The 14,900-nt window shown below is 42.1% G+C and overlaps 4 non-coding genes across 4 annotated transcripts; all 4 read right to left on the bottom strand.

Moving 5' to 3' along the window:
* Positions 1-4,996: 4,996 nt before the first annotated feature.
* LOC147730145 (small nucleolar RNA U3) lies at positions 4,997-5,212 on the bottom strand. Its single transcript, XR_015308762.1, has one exon. It is a non-coding gene; the product is annotated as a small nucleolar RNA U3 (small nucleolar RNA).
* A 2,617-nt stretch (positions 5,213-7,829) lies between these two features.
* LOC147730144 (small nucleolar RNA U3) lies at positions 7,830-8,045 on the bottom strand. The gene has a single exon (XR_015309028.1). It is a non-coding gene; the product is annotated as a small nucleolar RNA U3 (small nucleolar RNA).
* A 2,620-nt stretch (positions 8,046-10,665) lies between these two features.
* Positions 10,666-10,881, bottom strand: LOC147730143 (small nucleolar RNA U3). Its single transcript, XR_015309027.1, has one exon. It is a non-coding gene; the product is annotated as a small nucleolar RNA U3 (small nucleolar RNA).
* Positions 10,882-13,499: 2,618 nt separating this feature from the next.
* LOC147730142 (small nucleolar RNA U3) lies at positions 13,500-13,715 on the bottom strand. Its single transcript, XR_015309103.1, has one exon. It is a non-coding gene; the product is annotated as a small nucleolar RNA U3 (small nucleolar RNA).
* Between the last annotated feature and the right edge of the window lie 1,185 nt (positions 13,716-14,900).

Here is a 14,900-nt window from a genome sequence, read left to right as displayed (position 1 = left end):
GGACCCATTCCTTTCGAATAGGGGCTGCCACTGAAGCTACAGCCAGGGGTCTTAATGTGGAACAAGTGAAACGTGTGGGGCGCTGGTCCTCCAATTGTTATAAGAGGTACGTGCGATTGCACATGTTGTGAGGCTGTAATCATGTTCTCACGCTTCTTGTCTTTCGTTTGTTTTCAGTTGCGCAAGCCTACGCGGCAGGGCGGACTGTGCAGTCGACCCAACACCAGGCCAGCGGTCGCACGTCACCGGCTGTAAGGAAGGAGGTGTGGGTCGTGGGCCACTCATACGTGAGACGGGCCGCAGACGTATTCAAAGCAGGTGACATGATTCACGTACCTGGGGAATACGGGTACAGAGTGTCCTTCTACGGAAGGGGCGGTCTCTGTATTGACCAGTTTCAGAAGTTTTTTGAGGGTTTGTTAGAGCGGATGAGGTCACCGCCGTCCATAGTCATAGTGCATTTGGGGGGCAATGATTTGGTCGCCACCGGTAGACGACTTCTCCTGGAGGCTATGCTTTCCACGGTAAGTTGGTTAGCAAGGAGAGTTCCGGGGTGCATAATTGCGTGGTCTCATATGATCCCACGAAAAATATGGCGGGGGGCTATCTCGATCCCTGCTTTGAATCATTCCGTTAGAAAATTGAATAACAAAGTGAGTAGGTTGTTCCGTTCCAAGACATTGCATTCGATCTCGCATAGTTGTATTAATGATGACAGTATGTATTTGGGGGATGGTGTGCATTTGTCGAGGGTGGGGAATGAGTTACTCATAGGAGACTTCCTAGCTTGGTTAAAATCGTTAAATCATGACCTTTAGGTAGGAGTTTTGTGGGGGGTCCGGATAGCCGGTCAACTATCCGGACCTGTGGCGGTAAGGTCATGATCGGTGAGCACTAATTGGTAGATCCCTATGAGTGGGCGTCACCCAACACGGATGGGAGCGCTCGGGAGAGGTGGCCATTGGCCCCTCAGTGGGGAGGCGGTCCCGTCTAAGGGCGGGTCGCCGGAAGTAAAGGAAAGGCGGTCAAGGCCCCTTCCTTTGTAGGAGGGGTTACAGCCCCCTCCTGGGGAATTTCCCGGGGCCAGTGTCATCTGCGACGGCAGATGCGGTAAGTTGTGTGGGGTGGGGGGAGGTCCACGATACCTTCTAGATACCACACACAAGTCTTCGAACGACCTTTAAATGGCGTCGAGTCTTAAGTGCCCCCGTCAAGTCAAGGGAAATTGTTAGTAGTTGCACTTGAGGTAAGCCTCTGTGCTGTCGCCCCTCCCAAGTGGGAGGGGTAAGTCTGGTTAGGGATCTTGACACCGGTTATGACCTTGCCGTTGGCCCTTAAACGTTAGGATGTACAATTTCAGTGTTTCTAGAGAATGTTTTTGTAGGATGCTAGTTCGGCTAGGAGAACCTCTGTATTAGAGAATATGTTAAGGTTAGCCAAACATCGCAATGTGATAATGAAATTGTACATAACATAAAACGTTTAATGTGTTAATTTTTTGTTTTAATAAATACGGCCGGGATGGTTACTCCATCCCACATCCAAAAACTTTAAGAACTGTTTCCGGTTTTCCTCCTTTCGGGGATTGTGTTGAGAGGGGGTGGCGGGTATCTCAGCCATATGGAAAGGGGCGACCATTCGGTCCCCCCGAACGTATGGCGGAGTGCCTCGATCCCCCCGGGAAGCCATTTTGGGGCGGGAAGCGCGTCTCGGCTGGTATGCCCGAAGCGGCGTAGCCGGGGCGCGCTTTTTCCCGCCCTAGAGTGGGCTGGCCTAGACACCGACGTAGCCAGCCCCGCCCTAGGGGCAGGCAGGGGCGGGTTTTCGCCCGCCCTGAAGACGGATAAAAAGAGACGCAAGATCAGAAGACGTCCTCTTGTTCTTGTGCTCCGAAGCTGCACCTCCTCGCTACACGTGAGCTCGGGACGGAACGAAGAGCCAATTTTGACCCACCCACCAGCCCCTGAGGACAGCAAGTTGTTGTGCAATAAAGTGAATTTATAAGTTTGTTCTTTCCATTTCGTTTACAGGCTGTGAGAGTATCAGTTTGTTGTTGATCATAATAAAGTATGGTGAATATCGTGTAGGTTGTTATGACTAAAATGATTTGATGTAGTGTTGCATTTTATGCATGTTCTTTCGGTCGTAGCGACCAATGTTTTCATAGGTTTGAGTAAGAATTGTCGTATTTATTTTTTGGTAGGCGGTAAGGTCATGATCGGTGAGCACTAATTGGTAGATCCCTATGAGTGGGCGTCACCCAACACGGATGGGAGCGCTCGGGAGAGGTGGCCATTGGCCCCTCAGTGGGGAGGCGGTCCCGTCTAAGGGCGGGTCGCCGGAAGTAAAGGAAAGGCGGTCAAGGCCCCTTCCTTTGTAGGAGGGGTTACAGCCCCCTCCTGGGGAATTTCCCGGGGCCAGTGTCATCTGCGACGGCAGATGCGGTAAGTTGTGTGGGGTGGGGGGAGGTCCACGATACCTTCTAGATACCACACACAAGTCTTCGAACGACCTTTAAATGGCGTCGAGTCTTAAGTGCCCCCGTCAAGTCAAGGGAAATTGTTAGTAGTTGCACTTGAGGTAAGCCTCTGTGCTGTCGCCCCTCCCAAGTGGGAGGGGTAAGTCTGGTTAGGGATCTTGACACCGGTTATGACCTTGCCGTTGGCCCTTAAACGTTAGGATGTACAATTTCAGTGTTTCTAGAGAATGTTTTTGTAGGATGCTAGTTCGGCTAGGAGAACCTCTGTATTAGAGAATATGTTAAGGTTAGCCAAACATCGCAATGTGATAATGAAATTGTACATAACATAAAACGTTTAATGTGTTAATTTTTTGTTTTAATAAATACGGCCGGGATGGTTACTCCATCCCACATCCAAAAACTTTAAGAACTGTTTCCGGTTTTCCTCCTTTCGGGGATTGTGTTGAGAGGGGGTGGCGGGTATCTCAGCCATATGGCCTTCGGCGATGGTCCAAACTTTGTGAAAACCTGCTTTCAGCAACTACAGGAGATAACGGAACCTATCGCTTTCAGTAGCGCCCTGAATTCCTGGTTATCTAGGAAAGCGTTCACATGAACAACAACTTGTCCTACCACCCAGCTTGAATTTATGCGGGTTTTTAAAGCTACTAGACGTTTAGCCTCTCGGAACTACAGAAGTATCCAAAATATAGTTTATGTTTTTTTGTGCAAAATACTTTTTACACTGGGAAGTGAATACTTGCCGGAAACGTTTGGTACCTAATATTCATCAGAACCCGGAATTGAACTTTTCAGTGTACACTTCTGTCTTCCAGCATATCCTTAAATGAAGAAAGGAACAACTGTCAACAGTAGACAGTTGTTTAAAAAAAAAACTCTGCCTGTGACCTTCCTTTTTAGATCAGAACTTATCTGCAACACCTTCGGACCACTTACAATTTCTACTTCAATCTTGATTCTTCATAACATATCGCGAACAAAAAGTTTTATAACTCTATGCTAAGCTGTCCAAGGGTTACAGGAAGATATCACAACAGCATTTTTTCTGTCACCTGGCTAAGCTCTCAGCAGATCAGTGATAGATAATTAAAACCTGCCGCTGCAGTCTTTGGTTAGAGAACTAAACTTTAATTCAGCATGATAGACTAAAGTTGAAGGCTAGGGACAAACAGAGGAAAGGGGACCGTTCCTGGTCGCCATTGCCTCTTGCGGCAGGCTAAAAGGCTATCACAGTAAGGTCTTAACTGTGTAAGTTTTACGTAAAAAGAGGCCATGGCTGGAAAACCAGTCGGGCAATGCCCCAGACTCTTGCATAACCAAGAAGAACAGTCTATGGGTATTCACCTGGCCTATCACCACACCGTGAACTTCCACAATTTACGGTCTGGCGCCAGCCCACCTAGGTCTTTTCCTAGGCGTCGCAGCACGGTGGAAATCCAAAATGGTGGCAGTCGGGGCTCGAACCATTAGAAGTTTCAAGGCACAGGGTTTATCCTACTATTTACAAACGGCTGATATTTCGATTCTCTACATGAGGGTCTAATCTTCCAGTGTTCGAATATAGCATAATGGAACGCTAAAGGGGGCTACAATGGTCCTTAAATACCCTCTGTTTGAGTTCTTGACTCAAGTTAAAGCTGAGCTTCTATATCGAGAGGATAGGGCATTTAATCAATGTGATACCCGAGGTAGAAAGTCTATTCTGATATCACAACATTCCAGTCTATGAATTAAGAATATTCTGAGTTAAAGCAGGAGAACCAAGAAAATGGTACTTGCTGGAGCAGGTGGCTCGTTTTGACCATTATTTTTTATTGTTGCAAGTCCATTCTCCCCAATGGATCCTTCAAATTCCAAAGTTCGAATACATTAAGCCCTTGATGTAGTAGGGGCTGTACGGGGGCTAGTTGGGAGCTGCAAGTTTTTGTGCTGAGCACACTAGATTTCATAATGATAAGTAAACATACACAGTCCTTTACTTCTGCTTTGCACTCCACAAATTCCTGTGAAAACTTTAGCAAATACCAAAGGAGGAGTTTTTTATCCTCAGCAGTCTAAGATCCACCGCAGCCTTGTAAGTTGTATAACCTGTGGCCAGGGTGATACGCTTCCTCTTAGTCTAAAAGGCTTAACTAGCATTAGGAGGTTTCTTTAAACAGTCGAATTGAAAGAGTGTTAAATCGTTGAGTAGCAGTAGTTGCCTTGCAGCAGCCTAGGCTCTACAAATAGCTCATACGCACAGTCCGTTTAAAAAGTACTCTTCACTCCCAAACTTTCTAAAAAACAAACCTTTTTTTATAAATAACATACCAAAATACCAACTGACGGTGAGAAGTGCTTTTCAAAGATAAGCTCTTGCAAAAACCACAAGTCCAAAAAAGCTCAACAGCTTCTACTAAGTATTCATGAACTCAACAGCTAAATAAAAATAAACCAAAGTGCACACTATAAAAATAACAAACTAAGCAAGAAATTAAGAACGGATAGACTTCCTTAAACCCTATAAAGTAGCTAACCACTCAGATTGTGTACTCTTTCTCCAATCCTCTTGAAAGGAATAAGAACCATCATCAATAGCAAACAGCAGCTACATAAATGCAACACTGTTCACTCACTTCACGCTCAGAAGAGAACACTTCAATTCTTCATCGTGGTTAGCAAAGACCAAACACTTTCAATCACATTTCCTCAGTTAAAAACTATAGAAATGATCCCTGAAAGTATAGTCTTAATAAAACTGTTTATCGCTCACACAGACAGAAAGGGGGGAACCCTCCTTACTTACAGTAAGACACGGTTCGGCATCATCAACTGAAATAAAAACATATAAATATACACATATCTGTTACTCCACGAAATAACATTCTACCGATACACACGCATATGCATTTATTTACATTAAAACATACTTAATAGATCCTGGTGACACTGCTTTAAAATTTGCATATTTTAAATCAGCAACCAATTAAATTCAACCTGACTCTTCCTGACCCAACGCTGTACCAGAGGGAAAGCTGGAAAATTCTTCAAAAAACTGTGGTTTCCACAATATCATAGAGATGATTTTTAATGGGAATATTTGGTCTAGATTAGGAACAGTCAATCAGCCAAAAGAGTGACACTGATCGCTAGCATATGTGAAGCGACCTGCTAAGCTTGCAAGTGTGGAAACAAAAGTTGTAGCATTACAGCTACCTTGACATTTTGAACAGTTGCCCCACAGATCAAATGTAGGTCAACATCTTTGATCGGTTACCCCAAAAAAACGAACTGTTCCCCAGTTCACATATAAGACTCTAAGCTGAGGATGGCCTTCGGCGATGGTCCAAACTTTGTGAAAACCTGCTTTCAGCAACTACAGGAGATAACGGAACCTATCGCTTTCAGTAGCGCCCTGAATTCCTGGTTATCTAGGAAAGCGTTCACATGAACAACAACTTGTCCTACCACCCAGCTTGAATTTATGCGGGTTTTTAAAGCTACTAGACGTTTAGCCTCTCGGAACTACAGAAGTATCCAAAATATAGTTTATGTTTTTTTGTGCAAAATACTTTTTACACTGGGAAGTGAATACTTGCCGGAAACGTTTGGTACCTAATATTCATCAGAACCCGGAATTGAACTTTTCAGTGTACACTTCTGTCTTCCAGCATATCCTTAAATGAAGAAAGGAACAACTGTCAACAGTAGACAGTTGTTTAAAAAAAAACTCTGCCTGTGACCTTCCTTTTTAGATCAGAACTTATCTGCAACACCTTCGGACCACTTACAATTTCTACTTCAATCTTGATTCTTCATAACATATCGTGACAAAAAGTTTTATAACTCTATGCTCAGCTGTCCAAGGGTTACAGGAAGATATCACAACAGCATTTTTTCTGTCACCTGGCTAAGCTCTCAGCAGATCAGTGATAGATAATTAAAACCTGCCGCTGCAGTCTTTGGTTAGAGAACTAAACTTTAATTCAGCATGATAGACTAAAGTTGAAGGCTAGGGACAAACAGAGGAAAGGGGACCGTTCCTGGTCGCCATTGCCTCTTGCGGCAGGCTAAAAGGCTATCACAGTAAGGTCTTAACTGTGTAAGTTTTACGTAAAAAGAGGCCATGGCTGGAAAACCAGTCGGGCAATCCCCCAGACTCTTGCATAACCAAGAAGAACAGTCTATGGGTATTCACCTGGCCTATCACCACACCGTGAACTTCCACAATTTACGGTCTGGCGCCAGCCCACCTAGGTCTTTTCCTAGGCGTCGCAGCACGGTGGAAATCCAAAATGGTGGCAGTCGGGGCTCGAACCATTAGAAGTTTCAAGGCACAGGGTTTATCCTACTATTTACAAACGGCTGATATTTCGATTCTCTACATGAGGGTCTAATCTTCCAGTGTTCGAATATAGCATAATGGAACGCTAAAGGGGGCTACAATGGTCCTTAAATACCCTCTGTTTGAGTTCTTGACTCAAGTTAAAGCTGAGCTTCTATATCGAGAGGATAGGGCATTTAATCAATGTGATACCCGAGGTAGGAAGTCTATTCTGATATCACAACATTCCAGTCTATGAATTAAGAATATTCTGAGTTAAAGCAGGAGAACCAAGAAAATGGTACTTGCTGGAGCAGGTGGCTCGTTTTGACCATTATTTTTTATTGTTGCAACTCCATTCTCCCCAATGGATCCTTCAAATTCCAAAGTTCGAATACATTAAGCCCTTGATGTAGTAGGGGCTGTACGGGGGCTAGTTGGGAGCTGCAAGTTTTTGTGCTGAGCACACTAGATTTCATAATGATAAGTAAACATACACAGTCCTTTACTTCTGCTTTGCACTCCACAAATTCCTGTGAAAACTTTAGCAAATACCAAAGGAGGAGTTTTTTATCCTCAGCAGTCTAAGATCCACCGCAGCCTTGTAAGTTGTATAACCTGTGGCCAGGGTGATACGCTTCCTCTTAGTCTAAAAGGCTTAACTAGCATTAGGAGGTTTCTTTAAACAGTCGAATTGAAAGAGTGTTAAATCGTTGAGTAGCAGTAGTTGCCTTGCAGCAGCCTAGGCTCTACAAATAGCTCATACGCACAGCCCGTTTAAAAAGTACTCTTCACTCCCAAACTTTCTAAAAAACAAACCTTTTTTTATAAATAACATACCAAAATACCAACTGACGGTGAGAAGTGCTTTTCAAAGATAAGCTCTTGCAAAAACCACAAGTCCAAAAAAGCTCAACAGCTTCTACTAAGTATTCATGAACTCAACAGCTAAATTAAAATAAACCAAAGTGCACACTATAAAAATAACAAACTAAGCAAGAAATTAAGAACAGATAGACTTCCTTACACCCTATAAAGTAGCTAACCACTCAGATTGTGTACTCTTTCTCCAATCCTCTTGAAAGGAATAAGAACGATCATCAATAGCAAACAGCAGCTACATAAATGCAACACTGTTCACTCACTTCACGCTCAGAAGAGAACACTTCAATTCTTCATCGTGGTTAGCGAAGACCAAACACTTTCAATCACATTTCCTCAGTTAAAAACTATAGAAATGATCCCTGAAAGTATAGTCTTAATAAAACTGTTTATCGCTCACACAGACAGAAAGGGGGGAAACCCTCCTTACTTACAGTAAGACACGGTTCGGCATCATCAACTGAAATAAAAACATATAAATATACACATATCTGTTACTCCACGAAATAACATTCTACCGATACACACGCATATGCATTTATTTACATTAAAACATACTTAATAGATCCTGGTGACACTGCTTTAAAACTTGCATATTTTAAATCAGCAACCAATTAAATTCAACCTGACTCTTCCTGACCCAACGCTGTACCAGAGGGAAAGCTGGAAAATTCTTCAAAAAACTGTGGTTTCCACAATATCATAGAGATGATTTTTAATGGGAATATTTGGTCTAGATTAGGAACAGTCAATCAGCCAAAAGAGTGACACTGATCGCTAGCATATGTGAAGCGACCTGCTAAGCTTGCAAGTGTGGAAACAAAAGTTGTAGCATTACAGCTACCTTGACATTTTGAACAGTTGCCCCACAGATCAAATGTAGGTCAACATCTTTGATCGGTTACCCCAAAAAAACGAAGTGTTCCCCAGTTCACATATAAGACTCTAAGCTGAGGATGGCCTTCGGCGATGGTCCAAACTTTGTGAAAACCTGCTTTCAGCAACTACAGGAGATAACGGAACCTATCGCTTTCAGTAGCGCCCTGAATTCCTGGTTATCTAGGAAAGCGTTCACATGAACAACAACTTGTCCTACCACCCAGCTTGAATTTATGCGGGTTTTTAAAGCTACTAGACGTTTAGCCTCTCGGAACTACAGAAGTATCCAAAATATAGTTTATGTTTTTTTGTGCAAAATACTTTTTACACTGGGAAGTGAATACTTGCCGGAAACGTTTGGTACCTAATATTCATCAGAACCCGGAATTGAACTTTTCAGTGTACACTTCTGTCTTCCAGCATATCCTTAAATGAAGAAAGGAACAACTGTCAACAGTAGACAGTTGTTTAAAAAAAAAACTCTGCCTGTGACCTTCCTTTTTAGATCAGAACTTATCTGCAACACCTTCGGACCACTTACAATTTCTACTTCAATCTTGATTCTTCATAACATATCGCGAACAAAAAGTTTTATAACTCTATGCTAAGCTGTCCAAGGGTTACAGGAAGATATCACAACAGCATTTTTTCTGTCACCTGGCTAAGCTCTCAGCAGATCAGTGATAGATAATTAAAACCTGCCGCTGCAGTCTTTGGTTAGAGAACTAAACTTTAATTCAGCATGATAGACTAAAGTTGAAGGCTAGGGACAAACAGAGGAAAGGGGACCGTTCCTGGTCGCCATTGCCTCTTGCGGCAGGCTAAAAGGCTATCACAGTAAGGTCTTAACTGTGTAAGTTTTACGTAAAAAGAGGCCATGGCTGGAAAACCAGTCGGGCAATGCCCCAGACTCTTGCATAACCAAGAAGAACAGTCTATGGGTATTCACCTGGCCTATCACCACACCGTGAACTTCCACAATTTACGGTCTGGCGCCAGCCCACCTAGGTCTTTTCCTAGGCGTCGCAGCACGGTGGAAATCCAAAATGGTGGCAGTCGGGGCTCGAACCATTAGAAGTTTCAAGGCACAGGGTTTATCCTACTATTTACAAACGGCTGATATTTCGATTCTCTACATGAGGGTCTAATCTTCCAGTGTTCGAATATAGCATAATGGAACGCTAAAGGGGGCTACAATGGTCCTTAAATACCCTCTGTTTGAGTTCTTGACTCAAGTTAAAGCTGAGCTTCTATATCGAGAGGATAGGGCATTTAATCAATGTGATACCCGAGGTAGAAAGTCTATTCTGATATCACAACATTCCAGTCTATGAATTAAGAATATTCTGAGTTAAAGCAGGAGAACCAAGAAAATGGTACTTGCTGGAGCAGGTGGCTCGTTTTGACCATTATTTTTTATTGTTGCAAGTCCATTCTCCCCAATGGATCCTTCAAATTCCAAAGTTCGAATACATTAAGCCCTTGATGTAGTAGGGGCTGTACGGGGGCTAGTTGGGAGCTGCAAGTTTTTGTGCTGAGCACACTAGATTTCATAATGATAAGTAAACATACACAGTCCTTTACTTCTGCTTTGCACTCCACAAATTCCTGTGAAAACTTTAGCAAATACCAAAGGAGGAGTTTTTTATCCTCAGCAGTCTAAGATCCACCGCAGCCTTGTAAGTTGTATAACCTGTGGCCAGGGTGATACGCTTCCTCTTAGTCTAAAAGGCTTAACTAGCATTAGGAGGTTTCTTTAAACAGTCGAATTGAAAGAGTGTTAAATCGTTGAGTAGCAGTAGTTGCCTTGCAGCAGCCTAGGCTCTACAAATAGCTCATACGCACAGTCCGTTTAAAAAGTACTCTTCACTCCCAAACTTTCTAAAAAACAAACCTTTTTTTATAAATAACATACCAAAATACCAACTGACGGTGAGAAGTGCTTTTCAAAGATAAGCTCTTGCAAAAACCACAAGTCCAAAAAAGCTCAACAGCTTCTACTAAGTATTCATGAACTCAACAGCTAAATAAAAATAAACCAAAGTGCACACTATAAAAATAACAAACTAAGCAAGAAATTAAGAACGGATAGACTTCCTTACACCCTATAAAGTAGCTAACCACTCAGATTGTGTACTCTTTCTCCAATCCTCTTGAAAGGAATAAGAACGATCATCAATAGCAAACAGCAGCTACATAAATGCAACACTGTTCACTCACTTCACGCTCAGAAGAGAACACTTCAATTCTTCATCGTGGTTAGCGAAGACCAAACACTTTCAATCACATTTCCTCAGTTAAAAACTATAGAAATGATCCCTGAAAGTATAGTCTTAATAAAACTGTTTATCGCTCACACAGACAGAAAGGGGGGAACCCTCCTTACTTACAGTAAGACACGGTTCGGCATCATCAACTGAAATAAAAACATATAAATATACACATATCTGTTACTCCACGAAATAACATTCTACCGATACACACGCATATGCATTTATTTACATTAAAACATACTTAATAGATCCTGGTGACACTGCTTTAAAATTTGCATATTTTAAATCAGCAACCAATTAAATTCAACCTGACTCTTCCTGACCCAACGCTGTACCAGAGGGAAAGCTGGAAAATTCTTCAAAAAACTGTGGTTTCCACAATATCATAGAGATGATTTTTAATGGGAATATTTGGTCTAGATTAGGAACAGTCAATCAGCCAAAAGAGTGACACTGATCGCTAGCATATGTGAAGCGACCTGCTAAGCTTGCAAGTGTGGAAACAAAAGTTGTAGCATTACAGCTACCTTGACATTTTGAACAGTTGCCCCACAGATCAAATGTAGGTCAACATCTTTGATCGGTTACCCCAAAAAAACGAACTGTTCCCCAGTTCACATATAAGACTCTAAGCTGAGGATGGCCTTCGGCGATGGTCCAAACTTTGTGAAAACCTGCTTTCAGCAACTACAGGAGATAACGGAACCTATCGCTTTCAGTAGCGCCCTGAATTCCTGGTTATCTAGGAAAGCGTTCACATGAACAACAACTTGTCCTACCACCCAGCTTGAATTTATGCGGGTTTTTAAAGCTACTAGACGTTTAGCCTCTCGGAACTACAGAAGTATCCAAAATATAGTTTATGTTTTTTTGTGCAAAATACTTTTTACACTGGGAAGTGAATACTTGCCGGAAACGTTTGGTACCTAATATTCATCAGAACCCGGAATTGAACTTTTCAGTGTACACTTCTGTCTTCCAGCATATCCTTAAATGAAGAAAGGAACAACTGTCAACAGTAGACAGTTGTTTAAAAAAAAACTCTGCCTGTGACCTTCCTTTTTAGATCAGAACTTATCTGCAACACCTTCGGACCACTTACAATTTCTACTTCAATCTTGATTCTTCATAACATATCGCGAACAAAAAGTTTTATAACTCTATGCTAAGCTGTCCAAGGGTTACAGGAAGATATCACAACAGCATTTTTTCTGTCACCTGGCTAAGCTCTCAGCAGATCAGTGATAGATAATTAAAACCTGCCGCTGCAGTCTTTGGTTAGAGAACTAAACTTTAATTCAGCATGATAGACTAAAGTTGAAGGCTAGGGACAAACAGAGGAAAGGGGACCGTTCCTGGTCGCCATTGCCTCTTGCGGCAGGCTAAAAGGCTATCACAGTAAGGTCTTAACTGTGTAAGTTTTACGTAAAAAGAGGCCATGGCTGGAAAACCAGTCGGGCAATGCCCCAGACTCTTGCATAACCAAGAAGAACAGTCTATGGGTATTCACCTGGCCTATCACCACACCGTGAACTTCCACAATTTACGGTCTGGCGCCAGCCCACCTAGGTCTTTTCCTAGGCGTCGCAGCACGGTGGAAATCCAAAATGGTGGCAGTCGGGGCTCGAACCATTAGAAGTTTCAAGGCACAGGGTTTATCCTACTATTTACAAACGGCTGATATTTCGATTCTCTACATGAGGGTCTAATCTTCCAGTGTTCGAATATAGCATAATGGAACGCTAAAGGGGGCTACAATGGTCCTTAAATACCCTCTGTTTGAGTTCTTGACTCAAGTTAAAGCTGAGCTTCTATATCGAGAGGATAGGGCATTTAATCAATGTGATACCCGAGGTAGAAAGTCTATTCTGATATCACAACATTCCAGTCTATGAATTAAGAATATTCTGAGTTAAAGCAGGAGAACCAAGAAAATGGTACTTGCTGGAGCAGGTGGCTCGTTTTGACCATTATTTTTTATTGTTGCAAGTCCATTCTCCCCAATGGATCCTTCAAATTCCAAAGTTCGAATACATTAAGCCCTTGATGTAGTAGGGGCTGTACGGGGGCTAGTTGGGAGCTGCAAGTTTTTGTGCTGAGCACACTAGATTTCATAATGATAAGTAAACATACACAGTCCTTTACTTCTGCTTTGCACTCCACAAATTCCTGTGAAAACTTTAGCAAATACCAAAGGAGGAGTTTTTTATCCTCAGCAGTCTAAGATCCACCGCAGCCTTGTAAGTTGTATAACCTGTGGCCAGGGTGATACGCTTCCTCTTAGTCTAAAAGGCTTAACTAGCATTAGGAGGTTTCTTTAAACAGTCGAATTGAAAGAGTGTTAAATCGTTGAGTAGCAGTAGTTGCCTTGCAGCAGCCTAGGCTCTACAAATAGCTCATACGCACAGTCCGTTTAAAAAGTACTCTTCACTCCCAAAATTTCTAAAAAACAAACCTTTTTTTATAAATAACATACCAAAATACCAACTGACGGTGAGAAGTGCTTTTCAAAGATAAGCTCTTGAAAAAACCACAAGTCCAAAAAAGCTCAACAGCTTCTACTAAGTATTCATGAACTCAACAGCTAAATAAAAATAAACCAAAGTGCACACTATAAAAATACCAAACTAAGCAAGAAATTAAGAACAGATAGACTTCCTTACACCCTATCAAGTAGCTAACCACTCAGATTGTGTACTCTTTCTCCAATCCTCTTGATAGGAATAAGAACGATCATCAATAGCAAACAGCAGCTACATAAATGCAACACTGTTCACTCACTTCACGCTCAGAAGAGAACACTTCAATTCTTCATCGTGGTTAGCGAAGACCAAACACTTCCAATCACATTTCCTCAGTTAAAAACTATAGAAATGATCCCTGAAAGTATAGTCTTAATAAAACTGTTTATCGCTCACACAGACAGAAAGGGGGGAACCCTCCTTACTTACAGTAAGACACGGTTCGGCATCATCAACTGAAATAAAAACATATAAATATACACATATCTGTTACTCCACGAAATAACATTCTACCGATACACACGCATATGCATTTATTTACATTAAAACATACTTAATAGATCCTGGTGACACTGCTTTAAAATTTGCATATTTTAAATCAGCAACCAATTAAATTCAACCTGACTCTTCCTGACCCAACGCTGTACCAGAGGGAAAGCTGGAAAATTCTTCAAAAAACTGTGGTTTCCACAATATCATAGAGATGATTTTTAATGGGAATATTTGGTCTAGATTAGGAACAGTCAATCAGCCAAAAGAGTGACACTGATCGCTAGCATATGTGAAGCGACCTGCTAAGCTTGCAAGTGTGGAAACAAAAGTTGTAGCATTACAGCTACCTTGACATTTTGAACAGTTGCCCCACAGATCAAATGTAGGTCAACATCTTTGATCGGTTACCCCAAAAAAACGAACTGTTCCCCAGTTCACATATAAGACTCTAAGCTGAGGATGGCCTTCGGCGATGGTCCAAACTTTGTGAAAACCTGCTTTCAGCAACTACAGGAGATAACGGAACCTATCGCTTTCAGTAGCGCCCTGAATTCCTGGTTATCTAGGAAAGCGTTCACATGAACAACAACTTGTCCTACCACCCAGCTTGAATTTATGCGGGTTTTTAAAGCTACTAGACGTTTAGCCTCTCGGAACTACAGAAGTATCCAAAATATAGTTTATGTTTTTTTGTGCAAAATACTTTTTACACTGGGAAGTGAATACTTGCCGGAAACGTTTGGTACCTAATATTCATCAGAACCCGGAATTGAACTTTTCAGTGTACACTTCTGTCTTCCAGCATATCCTTAAATGAAGAAAGGAACAACTGTCAACAGTAGACAGTTGTTTAAAAAAAAACTCTGCCTGTGACCTTCCTTTTTAGATCAGAACTTATCTGCAACACCTTCGGACCACTTACAATTTCTACTTCAATCTTGATTCTTCATAACATATCGCGAACAAAAAGTTTTATAACTCTATGCTAAGCTGTCCAAGGGTTACAGGAAGATATCACAACAGCATTTTTTCTGTCACCTGGCTAAGCTCTCAGCAGATCAGTGATA

Source organism: Lissotriton vulgaris, chromosome 2_1 (genome assembly GCF_964263255.1).
Source record: "Lissotriton vulgaris chromosome 2_1, aLisVul1.2, whole genome shotgun sequence".
In the NCBI taxonomy this organism is placed as follows: Eukaryota; Metazoa; Chordata; class Amphibia; order Caudata; family Salamandridae; genus Lissotriton; species Lissotriton vulgaris.
Note: the sequence above shows the minus strand (reverse complement) of the source record. Positions and strands in the feature narration are given on the sequence as shown.